This window comes from Barbus barbus (assembly GCF_936440315.1).
Source record: "Barbus barbus genome assembly, chromosome: 50".
In the NCBI taxonomy this organism is placed as follows: Eukaryota; Metazoa; Chordata; class Actinopteri; order Cypriniformes; family Cyprinidae; genus Barbus; species Barbus barbus.
The window spans coordinates 4247545-4261776 of record NC_136728.1 but is presented as its reverse complement, the minus strand read 5'-3'; the positions used below and the strand labels follow the sequence as shown (position 1 = coordinate 4261776).

The 14232-nt window shown below is 35.2% G+C and overlaps 1 long non-coding RNA gene across 1 annotated transcript; it reads right to left on the bottom strand.

Moving 5' to 3' along the window:
- Positions 1-3589: 3589 nt before the first annotated feature.
- On the bottom strand, positions 3590-5547 carry LOC306868361. Its single transcript, XR_013784097.1, has 2 exons — positions 5442-5547; positions 3590-4120 (listed from the first exon to the last, which is right to left on the bottom strand). It is a non-coding gene; the product is annotated as an uncharacterized lncRNA (long non-coding RNA).
- Positions 5548-14232: the final 8685 nt, after the last annotated feature.

Genomic DNA, 14232 nt, shown 5'->3' with positions numbered 1-14232 from the left:
TTTGATTCTATAAGACCGTAATACATTTGGAACACGACACCTCCCACTAAGGGGGATTTTAAAGATTTATGTTGTAACACAGTGTCAGATTTCAGTTTTTACAAGATGAATTTTGAGGTTTTAAGCTTTCACATGATATATAATATATGATGATTACTAAAACATGTGATAGGAAAAAAGAAAACAAATAAATATTTGTGTCAAAGGTCAGAGCTCCTGTTATGGTGTATATGTTTTGAGGTGCGCTCTTGTCATAAATTAATCTATTACTGCTCCTACATAATTTTTAACCACAAAACAGTGGTAAAATACCTATTTAGGAGTCCTGGACCTTTCCAACGATATATAGTTTGTCATGATTAGATTAGGATTTAATGGTAAATTATTGAAGTAAAATTAGGTGTCCTGTATACGGGACGGCGACAGTTAAGGTTAAATAATAATAACTAAAAAGATACAGCTAACTAACACAATAAAAACATGATAACACAACAAAAGTTATCTGTTTTTTGCAAATTAACTCTTCATATATATATATATATATATATGTATTTATTATTTTTTTCATATTGCTTGTATTGCAGGACTTTTCAGAAAAAGTGAAGCTGTAAAACTGTGAAATGTCCAATCAAGCTATACTTTAACAAACACAATAAATAATAAAAACAAATGTAAAATGAATACAAACACTAATTGTCTGAAGTATCTATAGTTCATATTCATCACAAAGAATTAAAGTTTCTAATGTTTGCAGAACATGAACATGCATAAAAAAAAACATCTGTGGTCTGAGACGGACAGCTGCCTGTTCTGTGTATGAAGATCATTTACATAGAGAGACACTTTGCATGAGAGAGTTTATAGTGCTGTGAGTTTAACACTTCATGACTGAGAGCAGAACACAACACAATCTTCATCATCACACAAGACACAACAACAACAATGAACAACATCTTCATCCTCATCTGGACACTCACACTGTTTGTTCAAGGTTTGTAGTAAAACTTTCATAAAGATAATTATTTTAAAATGTGAAATATGTGTTATTGTAATTTGTGTCCTGTTTTCCTTTGTTTCAGAGTGTAGAGGACAGTATACTGTAACTCAGACTCAATCAATAATAGCTCAACCAGGACAAGAAGTCAGAATAAACTGTAAAACCAGCAGTTCAGTGTATAATGGTGATCATTTAGCCTGGTACTTACAGAAACCTGGAGAAGCTCCTAAACTCCTCATATATCGTGCAACAAGCCGTTACACTGGAACTCAATCTAGATTCAGTGGCAGTGGATCTAACAGTGATTTCACTCTGACCATCAGTGGAGTCCAGCCTGAAGATACAGGACATTATTACTGTCAGAGTGCACACTATATCAGTAGTAGCTGGGTGTTCACACAGTGATAAAGAGTCGTACAAAAACCTCCGTCAGTCAGAGTCACAGTGACTGCACTGATACAGCTGAGAGATACTGCAGCTGCTCTACAACACAATCACACACAACACTGATCAACACAAACACTAATAACACAATATCATTACTATTAATAGAAATATTGTATTTCTGAAGAGAATGAGTCAGTGTTTTAATATGATCATCATGTTTTAGGTGTAATATATGATTCCTGTCAATCAAACTGAACAGACTGCATTCAGTCACTTCTGCTGTCTGGACGTGATGCTTTCCATTTGATCCACAGAAACATTTACATTCTTACACAATTAGTGTCAAAACAATTGATTCTGTATTTGCAATCATAGATTTTTATGATTTTTTTACTGACATTTTCATATACATTCTCCCTTTGAAATATAATGGGTTTGTCTGCTCCCAGGTGGAAAAGACATAGTATTGAATGTATTAAAAATATACTTAAAGTACATTTGTATCCACAACATGCTTATTTGAAGTGCATTACAATATATAAAATATTTAATATATTTCTAAAAACCATGCTAATAAATATATGCTTAGTTGAGCTTTTAAATCATATTCTTAACACAAGCATACTTTAAGTGAAGTTTTAGCGTATTTTTTCTTACTCATTTTAATGTTACTCTTACTTAAAGCATATTTTATGCGTACTTTGTGTAAGAAGATAGCAAAATGATTCAGGTTTTCTAAGGTTTAATGTAGGTTTAATAAGTACTTTATAACAATGTGTAGGTCCGCTGCAATGTGTTTTAAATATTTCTATAATGAGCATGTGCTTCAATACGCTCTTCAAAAGTAAGATATTTTGGAGAAAAAAATAAAATAAAAAATAAATAAATAAATAAATATATATATACCGTATATATATACAGTATATATATATATATATATATATATATATATATATATATATATATATATATATATATATATATATATATATATATATATATATATATTATAGCACATTAATTCACTACCACATAAATACATTATAGCTATATGTGCCAAATGTTATTGTGTGTTATAAGTGTCTAAGTGTATTCTTCTAAACTTCTAATGTGTTATAAATAATAAAGTCAACTTTGATTAAGCATTATAATAAGGATATTTAATTCTAAGAAGTCTAATGTGTGTGCAAATTATAATACATATATTCCAACACGGATGCAAAACTGTTAATCACTTGTTAATTTTAAATACATTATTGTTCCCTTTCACATGTCCTGTGATAAAGCAGTCTATAAATACTACAGTGTCTGAGTTACAAGCCCTCAGCTGCTGAACATTTGTACTCAAAAAAGTGACAATTCACTTATGACAAACTCTTCTGTTTCTTTGTATTGTTCAGCCTTTTGCACGCTTAAGTGTTTTTTTTTTCTGTTTTTTTTTTCTTCAGAAAATTTAGTTTTGATGCTTATATTCAATAATGTAATATTCATAGTATGGCATAACTGAGATATTCTACAAATGGATAAACAGAGCTCTGCCATAACATTTCACTGATCTTTCATTTATTATGTATTTTTGTGAAGATATTATATATATACTGTTATATATGCTGCTGTATTTAATAATAAACTAGTAGTGTAATGCAAATGCATTTCCAATGAGCTGAAATATTATTGAATCACATTAAAATTATATTTTAAAATGAATTCACTTCAATTTCACTAAATGTACTTGAAGTGATTCCAATTTTACACAATTTAATATATTAAAAAATATTTCAAATAGCTGATCTTAACCATATCAATATACTTTTTGTTTCAAAATAATACATTTTTAATGCGTTTAGTGTAGCATAATTTAAATATAAGTACATCAAAAAAAAAAAGAAAGCACAATTTAAATATATTTCCTTTTCACTGCTTGACTGCAGCAGAAGTGAAACTGGTGTGTTTCAGTCCAGATCATGTAACCAATCAAACAGTGACTCTGGGAGTGTGGGCTGAAAATCTCATTTGCATTGTCAGGGTGGAGTGATTGTGATCCTCTCAGAATAGAGCAGCTCTGTCTCCAGAGACCATGTTCAAACCCCAAGAGCTTTATTTGACTAGATTTACTGCTACTGATCGAGCTTCTGAAAAGCACCTGGACAAACACTACATGCATCTTCATCTGTTAGTTGAATGATGTTGTCAGACACAAATGGAGCTTGTTGAGAAGCTTTATTGAATGTTGCAGCAAACACAGCAGATTGAAAGATCAGCCAGTGCTTTGACACTAGAGCTCTCTTTCAGTATTGAGTTGTAAATGACTACAGCTGCAGCACTAGACTCATGTGAATCCTGCCTGACACAGGACACTCAGATACGGCTCATCTTCAGGAGAGAGCAGCGCTCACTGGAGAAACATCAGCACTGCGAGCGACTAACAGCGACTCTTCTGGAACAAGGCCACATGAGGAGCTCCAGCATGTGTTACTCTGCAGACGTACTGCTCTTTCTCTTCCCAGAGTGCTTTGCTGAGGGTCAGGACGCTACTGCGGCTGTAGCGGCCGTTCTGCTCGCTCTCTGCGCTGGTCACAACCCCCTCGGTGACCTCTGATCCGTCCAGTGTCCAGCTCACCTGCGCCCCCTGTGGAGAGTAAGAGCTGAGCAGGCAGAGCAGTGCGGCTGATTCTCCAGAGATCTGCAGAGAAGAGGGCGGCAGCAGAGACACTGAGGGCTTCACTGTGGGACCATCTGCAGGAGACAAACACAACACATTCACAAACACACAGAAAACACACTGCAGCTCCAGCACTCTTCTGCCCTGCAGCATTCACAGCATTTCAACACGACTTTCAGCAGCAGACATGAGGAGTGCAGTCAAAATCACAACAATCTCATCATTCGTCTTATTCAACATCACTACAGATGTACAATAAACTACACAATCACTATATACATTTACATGAAACCTCATCAATTAAACTTAACATACTAAAGTCCTATTAAAAATTCAAATTAATTTTATTTACAAATTTATCCTTACTATTGTGTAAAATTTATTAAAAAAGACTTATTATATAAAATATATTCTTATTATTCCAAGCATACTTTATAATATATAATCCTATTTATAATTTGATTATTTAAATCTCCTGTTTAAAAAAATAGACGTGCTATAGTTGTATATAATTATACGTGATATAGTTATGTATATAATAACTGTATATAGCCTAATACACATTTTAATATTGTACTGCATACCAGCTGCTGCCTAATAAAGACCCATTTCAAATGTTTACATGCTTTTCTTCTCTTTCTGCTCACATTCGCTGTGGTGGAGCAGTTATAAAATATTGTTTTTGTAAATACTTTCCAGCATTTCATAAATAAATATGCATGCAAATTACACCGAAGCGCAACAGTTACCGTACGGTGTTCAGGAGAGATCAAAAAGGGTTTAAACACTGAATTTTGAATAAATTTCTTCTTGTAAATTCAGAGATGTGGATTCAGACGACAATTAAATTACCACACGACCTTGTTGTTTGTCAGGTAATTCGGCCGGGGATTAAAACATTGAGAGAAAAACACCAACATCTGGATTCTCTTATATTTGTCTTTACAATTTTCGAAAATGTAACAAAAAATGTACATACGTTTTTTAAATGTTTTCCCTTGTATTGTAATAGTTATAATAGTTATAATTATAAGCACAACATGAGATTCAAAATCATTGACTGAACTACAAAAGTAACTACATCTATATTCAAATGTCACTTTTTTCATTTATGAAATCTATAATAAAAATGAAGTATTTATGAACACAGTGTAAAAATGAAGGAAAAACAAGCCTGAGATGAACTGATAAACTCATATTGAGTAACATTATGGAAATGTGTTTAGACAAGATTTGTGTTCAGTAAGAATAATCCAGTTCTTAATCTGACAAAAACCTCAATTAAATTTTATTTTTGGCTGTTTTAACATTTTCTTATTTTTTCATTGTTGTTTTCAATTATTTTTAAATTAAATAATAATATTTTGATATAGGAGAATTGAAAGACAGACTTACCGAGCAGCAGTTTAGTTCCTCCACCGAAAGTCCACCACAGTGATACAATCTAATGAAGCGGTCGTACAAAAACCTCTATTCCACTCGAGTGAACACAAACTCCAGCAGAGAGAGACACACTGATACACACTGATAGTACAAACACACACTGATTCAACATTAAAAAGTCCACAATGGACATGAAATCAACCCCCCCCCCCCCCCAGGTTGTTCTAAATACAGTAAAAAAAAAAAAAAGAAATAAAAAAAGTAGTACAAGATTTTAGTAATTAAAAAAAAAAATTGCTTTTTTTGTTTTTTTTACAAATATTTACAAGAATCATCTACACTCATGATATTAAAAATCCAGTCATTCCAGCGACCAAAAATGTTATGCATAATGTTGGTCGGTAAAGGTAGATACTTTCAATGAATAGATACATTAATCAGATGAATACATTATTTCTTCAGCAGCACTTGAGACTGAAAATGTTGCATCCACACTGACAGATGTTCATATAAAGACTAGTGTCACATAATCCAGCCAAACAACCAACAAAACAAAACATTTTATAATTAATCAATATGTCATTATCAGTAAATTGTTTAAAAAAACACTGAAAATATAACATTATATATAAAGAGTTTATTAGTTTGGTAGCAGCTCAAGCTGTTGTAAATCCTGCCCCCTTCTTTGCATCGTCAGCACATGCTTCAGTGCTCTGAGAGAGTTTATAGTGCTGTGAGTTTAACACTTCATGACTGAGAGCAGAACACAACACAATCTTCATCATCACACAAGACACAACAACAACAATGAACAACATCATCATCCTCATCTGGACACTCACACTGTTTGCTCAAGGTTTGTAGCAAAACTTTCATAAAGACAATTCTTTTAAAATGTGAAATATACATCAGTTTTAATTCTTATCCTTTCTTTGCTCCTTTCTTTCAGAGTGTAGAGGACAGATCACTGTAACTCAGAGTCCATCATTAATAACAGCAGCTCAAGGACAAGAAGTCAGAATAAACTGTAAAACCAGCAGTTCAGTGTATGGTGGTAGTTACTTACACTGGTACTTACAGAAACCTGGAGAAGCTCCTAAACTCCTCATATATCGTGCAACAAGCCGTTACACTGGAACTCAATCTAGATTCAGTGGCAGTGGATCTGGCAGTGATTTCACTCTGACCATCAGTGGAGTCCAGCCTGAAGATACAGGAGATTATTACTGTCAGAGTTACCATGAGATCAACAGTAAAGATGTGTTCACACAGTGATAAAGAGTCGTACAAAAACCTCCGTCAGTCAGAGTCACAGTGACTGCACTGATACAGCTGAGAGATACTGCAGCTGCTGATGGATGTGGATCATCTCAAACACTCTTAGATCATTATATTACAATGCAGAACAGATCGATCTGATAATGAATTTAATCTGTACTGGTTTGGTTAATCGTTATGATGGCTGAACAAAAAAGGCTTAACTCTCAAAAAATCATCCACTGTCCACAGCATTGCTGTCAAAACCTGAATTAACCTTTATTACATTTTAAAATAATATACTGTAACACTTTCAAGGACCAATTCTCACTATTATTTAGCATATATGTTACTATTGGCTGTTCATTGGTACTTATGAAGCACATTTTAATGCCTTATTCTGCATGACCATATATTACATCCTTTTATCCCACCCCATAACTATAATAATACCTTGTTTTGGACGTAATCTGGCCAGCACCTGATGATTATTTAGTCATATAAAAGTAACTAACAGCTGCTCACCGTAGAGCTCTGGTCTCTCTGCTTCATAACACCAAATGCAACATTACAGAGAGCGATCTAACACTGGAGTCAAGGGTCAAGAGCCCAACTAAAGCAAGCACTGATCTCCATGATGGTGGCATCATTTTAACCAATAAAACATCAACATCTGATCCTCTGTAATTCTCAGTAACAGCAGGTGTTCATCACTAATGCATAATCATAATTTAATTAGTCACTTAATTATCTCATTAACTTTAACTCTTTGAGGACTTGGGATTTGGCTTGAGACTTGCTTGTGACTTGAAATGAATGACTTTTTGTGAGCAAATGAAGCCTCCAGAAATGAACCCTTTTGTGAACCACTTGGCTGAAAAGCTGAAAGCTTCATGAGGCTTAATCTGGCCATCACTAGTTCAGAGAGAAACACTGATACACACTGATAGTACAAACACCTCAGCTGATGACAAAATCATTTCCAAATATTTGGTATTTTCTTTTCAAAATCTGTTGAAGAGTTGAATCATCTAATTTACAATAGACTTGATTCAGTCTGACTTTATTGTATCATATATTTCTCATTCATTCTCTTGTTGTGTGCTGACTAACTAACAATGTTTAAGGGAATATATTTGATGAGCTGTGACCTCTGAGGTGACCTTTCACTTCTATTATCATGATGATGTTGTGGAGTTTCTCATAATGATGCTTCTGTTCTTCATCTTGATTCATCATCATCATTCACAGAAAACATGCAGCTTCAGTCAAATTAATGAGTAACTCTGAACTTTAGATTTCTGTTTTTCAGTCTAGTCTCATTTGACACAATTATGAATCCTGTTTATGTTTTTACAAGAAGGAAAAAAGGCTACATGAAAAGATTTACCATATAGCAAATATCAACATTGATTCAACATTAAAAAGACAGTTGACATGAAATCAACCCCCCCCCCCCCCCCCCATCCCCCAGGTTGTTCTAAATACAGTAAAAAAAGTAGTATGTGATTTTAGTACTAAAAAAAACTAGTGCTTTTTGCTAATTTTTACAAATATTTTCAAAAATCATCTACACTCATGATATTAAAAATCCAGTAATTTCAGTGACGAAAAATGCTATGCATAATGTTGGTCTCTCTTTAAGGTAGATACTTTCAATTAATAAATATATTAATCATGAATGACTAGAACAGATGAATATATTATTTCTTCAGCAGCACTTGAGACTGAAAATGTTGCATCCACACTGACAGATGTTCATATAAAGACTAGTGTCACATAATCCAGCCAAACAACCAACAAAACAAATCATTTTATAATTAATCAATAAGTCGTTATCAGTTAATTCTTTAAAAACACTGAAAATAAAACATTATATATAAAGAGTTTATTAGTTTGGTAGCAGCTCAAGCTGTTGTAAATCCTGCCCCCTTCTTTGCATCGTCAGCACATGCTTCAGTGCTCTGAGAGAGTTTATAGTGCTGTGAGTTTAACACTTCATGACTGAGAGCAGAACACAACACAATCTTCATCATCACACAAGACACAACAACAACAATGAACAACATCTTCATCCTCATCTGGACTCTCACACTGTTTGCTCAAGGTTTGTAGTAAAACTTTCATAAAGATAATTCTTTTAAAATGTGAAATATACATCATTTTTAATTCTTATCCTTTCTTTGTTCCTTTCTTTCAGAGTGTAGAGGACAGATCACTGTAACTCAGAGTCCATCATTAATAACAGCAGCTCAAGGACAAGAAGTCAGAATAAACTGTAAAACCAGCAGTAGAGTGTATGGTGGTAGTTACTTACACTGGTACTTACAGAAACCTGGAGAAGCTCCTAAACTCCTCATATATCAGACATCAAGCCGTTACACTGGAACTCAATCTAGATTCAGTGGCAGTGGATCTAACAGTGACTTCACTCTGACCATCAGTGGAGTCCAGCCTGAAGATACAGGAGATTATTACTGTCAGAGTTTCCATGAGATCAACAGTAAAGATGTGTTCACACAGTGATAAAGAGTCGTACAAAAACCTCCGTCAGTCAGAGTCACAGTGACTGCACTGATACAGCTGAGAGATACTGCAGCTGCTCTACAACACAATATCATTGCAGTCAACATCAATATTATATTCCTGAAGAGAATGAGTCAGTGTTTTAATGTAATCATCATGATTTAGTTGTAATATATGATCCGTCAATCAAACTGAACAGACTGCATTCAATCACTTCTGGACGTGATGCTTTCCATTTGACCCACAGAAAGATTTACATTCTTGCGCACTTAATGTCAGAATGGCTGATTCTTGAGTTTTAATTATGGCAGGGGTCTCCAAAATTGGTCCTGGAGGGCCAGTGTCCTGCAGAGTTTAGCAAAAGAGTATAGAAGCCCAAGTGGCGAAACTCTAATGCTTTTTGGTAACAGCCACTAGGTGACGCTTCGGTAGCATGATCGTCATTTTGGGGTGAAAATTCCAACTGGATAACAGCACAGGCCCTGTCCCAAATGTGCACTTGCGGTCTTACGGACTTACAATGGCCGCTGCGTGTGCGTGTCCGTTAAATCCACGAGACCATAGGGTGTCCCATTCGTCATTTTAGCGTTCAAATGTGTGCTCGTTAGTATGGGCCCGTGATGCGCACTTTTGTAGAGCCCGCACTGGGGTGAGCTCTGTAGCAGACTTCTACCCAACAGTCAAAGCAGCATTACGTCACGATAGTGCGGACTCAGAGGAAGACCGCGAGGGTTTAGGGTGTCATTTGAGACAAGACGACAGATACACAGATATAGACAGTATAACAACGAAAGAGAAGTCAAAGTGGAATAAAAGAACACAATGTTGGGCAATCCACTGTTTGACAGTAAAAATATTGCCTTTCATTGTTTTCTCAAAGACCCTGATACACTGTAAAACCCAACAAGTTAGGGTGACTCAAACTGTTTGAGTAAACTGATTGCCTTAAAAACCCAAGTTAGGTTAACTCAAACCGTTTGAGGAAACTTATTACCTTAAACCATTTAAGTTTCTTAAAACTAACAATTATAAGTACTCTGAACTTATTTCAGCTGAGTTCACTAAGTAATTAAGTGATTGATTAAGTGTTGATTGAGTATTAGTGATGAACACCTGCTGTTAACAACCAGAATCACTGACAGAAAACAGAAACACAAGAACAACAACTAACTGAAATCAACTGAAATAAAATACATTAAATCTCAAGATCTAAACAACCCCACAAACAGCATCACCAGCTCCACTTATTAATAACCAGACTGACTTTATTTCTGTCAGACATCTACAGAAGATCTTATTGAGAATTAACTAAGGTTTAGATGTTGATTTATTTTCATTTGAAGTAACCATGTTTGAGATCAGTGTCTGCTTTAGTTGGGCTCTTGACCCTTGAGTTTATTCCTTTCTTCTTTTTCTCTGGCTGTTGTAAGCAAGTGTTCCTCGAACATATTTGTTGCAACTCAAAAGCCCAGAAAAAATGATCAGTAGTTGATTGTTATATATTTATAGTGACAATCATCTATTAGTGAACTCAACTCATTGAGAGTGAACATATCCATTTAAGCGGAGAGTAGACACAGTCTAACCTCTGCTTAAATGAATGTTGTATTAATTGTAGTGAAAGTGATTCTAAGAGCCAACGGTTCCGTGGCAGTTTGTCCACAAAATAAGTTTTAATCTATGGCAACAACTCGACTCACACAGACATTAAGAATCAGCTTATGAACCTCAACCATGGTGACCATTTAAAAATACAAATAAAATAATAATCATGTTGCAAAGCATGCTGGGTACTAGCATAGGACAAAACTCATCAGTGGCTCCCAGCATGCATTGCAGCATGAATTTTTTTTATTATAAATTCTCACCATTGTTGAGGTTCACAAACTGATTCTTGATGTCTAGCTGCTGTCATATATTAAAACTTTTTTTTTGTGGACAAGCTGTTTGGAAAGTATTTATATTAACTGCCTGTCATAGAACCATTGGCTCTTAGAATCATTTTCACTAAAATCAATGCAACATCCATTTAATCAGAGATTAGACACACATTCGGTCTATGCTCACTCTAAATGAAATCAGTTCACTAACAAATAATTCTCATTACAAATATGCAGCAACCAACTACTGATCACTTTCTCTGGGCTTTTGAGTTGTAACAAATATGTTCGAGGAACAACCAAAGAAGAAAATAAAAACCTTAACACAAATGTCAAGAGCGCAACTAAAGCAGACACTGATCTCTAACATGGTTACTTCAAATGAAACAATAAATCAACATCTAAACCTTAGTTAAAGCTCAATAAGATCTTCTGTAGATGTTTCAGTCTGGTTATTAATAAGTGGAGCTGGTGATGTGGTTTGTGGAGTTGTTTAATCAGATTTTGAGAGATTTAATGTATTTTCTTTCAGTCTATTCAGTTTATTTAGTTCATCTAAGGCCATGGTGTTTGTCTTTTCTTCAGGGATTCTGTTTGTTAACAGCAGGTGTTGATCACTAATGCTCAATCAGCACTTAATTAATCACTCAATTACTTAACTGCAAGTTTTAACACTTACATGGTTTAAACCAAAGGGAATTTGTTTACTCAAACGGTTTGAGTTACTCTAACTTATTGGGTTTTACAGTGTAGGTGATTATTCACAAAAGTGTAAAAACATTGTTTGTTTTGAAGTGGGGCGAAGCGCTAACTTATGCAACTGCTAACTTTAACTGTTTGTAGTCTAGAAGTAAATTTATATCCTTTTAGGAACTGTAAGTCCTAGCCATAGAAACCATAATAATGATTTACATGCATATGACACTAAGTTAGAATGAGCTTGTACAACTTTACACATTTACTATTACTATTACTCTGCCAGGTCTGAATATATATATATATATATTGTATGTTTAATCCCCTGGAACACACTACAAACATGATCTCGAACATGATGCTTTGCTGTGTCTGTCATAAATAAATAATAGAATAATTTTGGAGACAATGGCTGTACGTGTTTTTTTTATTATTATTTGTTGTTGTTTTTTTAAATAAAGTTTTTTGTTTGCAGTCTTCCTTTAACGGACATTAATATAGTAAGAAAATACTGCATAAACAGTTACTGTCAAGCTGTTATATTCCTGTTATATTTATTGTCCAACATTCCTAATTTTTCTGTCATTAATTTAATTGCATATGTTGGTATTAATTATGTTGGTGTTTATAATGTTAATACTTGAACTTAATTTCAATTAATTACTTAAAATTAACTGTTAACAGGATTTGATGATCGCTAGTCTAGTGAATGTACGTTATTGTTGTCATCATTTAGGTTGTATTTTATATTTAATGTACGATTTTTAAACAAAGCAGCTGATATTTGCCATAGCGACAGCAAGAAGATAGTGGACTGCTGAGTCGCTTTCATTGCAGAATGGCGGAAGTGTAGGGCTGCTGCTGGGTGCCGCTGTTGCAACGTAACGTTCTATTGGCTTTCACTTCTTGTCAGTATAAGTTCTTTGGTTTAGCTCCAACTTGCCTCAACACACACTGCTTGGATTTTTCTAGCATGCAAGACCTTGATTAGCTGGTTCAGGAGTGTTTAATTAGGGTTGGAGCTAAACTCTGCAAATATCGAATAGGCCAGTGCAATGTGGTTCCAATCTAGAACCCAAGAAAATATTGCCCCATCTGATTTGCTCACAGTTGTAGACCAAGTTGGCCACCAAGACCAAAGCATTCTCAGTTCACAGTCCAGTAGATCTGACACAAATTGCTGCTGCACAACAAAAGAACATTGTAATCCAGGAGCTAATTAGGAAGGCTAGTTTGCAGATGGATCATGACTCTTCACGGGTACATTACTCTTTGGAGAATAGAATTCGGTTCCGCCGTGTTCCCCATGGTCAGAAGGGGCTAAAACTCCAGTTAGTTATTCCTCAGAAACACTGTGAAGAGTTCTTACAGTATGCCCACGACAACCCATTAAGCGGTCATCTAGGAAGGCTAAAGACACTTCTTAGACTTCTTGAAATAGCCTATTGGACTACTTTAAGAGTGGATGTGTGGAAGTACTACAAAGAGTGCCAGATATGTCAAAGGTACAAGCCTTCATTCACAAAACTATCTGGATATTTACAGTCCACACCAGTGGTCAAACAGGGTCATGCTCGGAGTGGATTTGATGGGCCCTTTCCCGAAAAGTGTCAAACAAAACGAACACCTGCTGGTTGTTGTTGACTACTGCTCTAAGTGGGTAGAGCTGTTCCCTTTGAGAAAAGAAAAAGCCCCACAAATAGCGAGGATCCTAGTAAAGGAAATTTTACTCGGTGGGGGATGCCTGCTTATTTAGTGTCAGATCGCGGGGCATAATTCACCTCTCATCTACTTAACTTAGTTTGCAAGCAATGGGGGGTTATTCAGAAATTGACCTTCGTCAGGCAGACACATACAAGCAAAAGCAACAGCTCCAATAAGTACTAAGATTCAAGTAGAGTTCCAATTGATTGCACCTGTTTGTAATCAAGGTCAATTATGTGAGTAGCTATATCACAAACAAGGCAACCACATTGAGGCAAACATTTGAATACAAACACAATATCAGGAAATATCCAGAACATCACAGAACAACACCCACCAAACAATCCCCCATCCTTTTCGTGATTTATAATTGCTTGTCCTAAAAATAGACAATACATGGCCATACAACACGGAAGCTAAAAGGACCATTAGAGAGAGCCTTACACCAACCACCTGATCCTAGTAGCCCTGCTTATACAGTTTTTGAATGGCAGCAAAATCTCATACACCTTGTCAAGAAAAATGTGGAACGAGCACAAGTTAAGCTGAAAGTACTACTATGACCAATGACACAATCAGGCCCAATTTCAGGTGGGAGATATAGTCTGGGTCCGTACTCATCCTCTGTCCAGAGCTAGTGAGGGATTTATGGCTAAGTTATCTGAAAATTGGAAGGGTCCAGCTAATGTTACCAAATGTCTCGGTCCTGTTAATTATGTTGTTTCATTCCTTGATGAACC